We start from the raw sequence: 1,276 nt of genomic DNA, 5'->3' as shown, positions 1-1,276 counted from the left end.
GATGAAGTTACTACCACTGATGTGACTGTTACCAGTGATAGGACATTTCCTGATGAAGCAGAAGCCAACCAAACGGAGACCAGTACGGAAGAAGATACGTCCCATAAAATTAAGAGACTTTGTTGAATTTTGATTTTGTGTTTGTAAATTCTGTACATTTAATTAAGTTATTGTTAATTGTTTATTTGTTTAATGTAAGTGGCTATTGTTCGGGACGAATAATACTGTTGCGTCAGCGAAGTCATATGACTAGTGTGACGCCACGTTTCTAGAACTATCTTGTTCCTTCATGAATGCTTTAGCATTTACTAGATAGGGTAGTCTGGTATATATATAAGAGGGTGACAACGTGACGCAATAATGTGTGTGTAGACAGTGAGTAATTGATCTGCAGTCAAAGAGTATTATTGAGCACGTTCGTTGTTATAGCGTTTGTTTTAGCGCGATTGTTGAAATTAAGTGTATCGTAAAGTTATGTTCGGAAAGAATAAACCAGTTTTATTAAGTAAGGACTTGTGTCGCTAAAGTTTCGTCGTAACGAAGTTACGGAAAGTTAATTAACAAACGGAGACGTAACAATACTAAGAAACGGGCAGTGTTACGACAGCGGGAGTCACGTGATACTAGTAACACGTCATATTCTTTAAGGTTCGTGAAGTCTCGAGCTTTTACTAGATATGTGGTAGTCTTGTATATATAAGCCGCCAAGAAGTGACGGCAAGAATGTGTGTAATTGACAGTTGAGTCGAGCACGTGAGAATTTCGTTGCGAGTTAAAGCGTTTGTTATAACGCGACTGTGGGAATTAAGTGTATTGCAAAGTTGTATTCAGAAAGAATAAACCAGTTTTATTTAAGAAAGGATTTGTATCGCTAAAGTTTCTTCGGAAAGAAATTTTACGAAAATTAACTAACGAACAGAGACGTAACAATATATTACCCACACCTTTTTAAGCCTTTAGCGCCGTATGGTTGCGCATAGAAGTCATTGGAACCATTTTTTTCAAATGATTTCAAACCTTAAAGTACATGATTTTAAGGTCGATTTTATCTTTTCGGGAAAAACTTGCTTGCCACCTCGGTCAAAGTCAAGCCTCTACGCCTATAATTACAAGGTATAGCAGCGTTAGAATGAAGACGAAATCAATACTACCTGGTGTTAGTAATTTATTCATTTTTCAGAAAACGTAACTTAATGATAAAGCACACCACTAAAGTGATAATAGTGTTACGTCTCCGTTTGTTAATTGATTTTTCCGTAACTTCGTTCCAACGAAA

This window comes from Limulus polyphemus, unplaced genomic scaffold, assembly GCF_000517525.1.
Source record: "Limulus polyphemus unplaced genomic scaffold, Limulus_polyphemus-2.1.2 Scaffold2458, whole genome shotgun sequence".
NCBI lineage: Eukaryota > Metazoa > Arthropoda > Merostomata > Xiphosura > Limulidae > Limulus > Limulus polyphemus.
Note: the sequence above shows the minus strand (reverse complement) of the source record.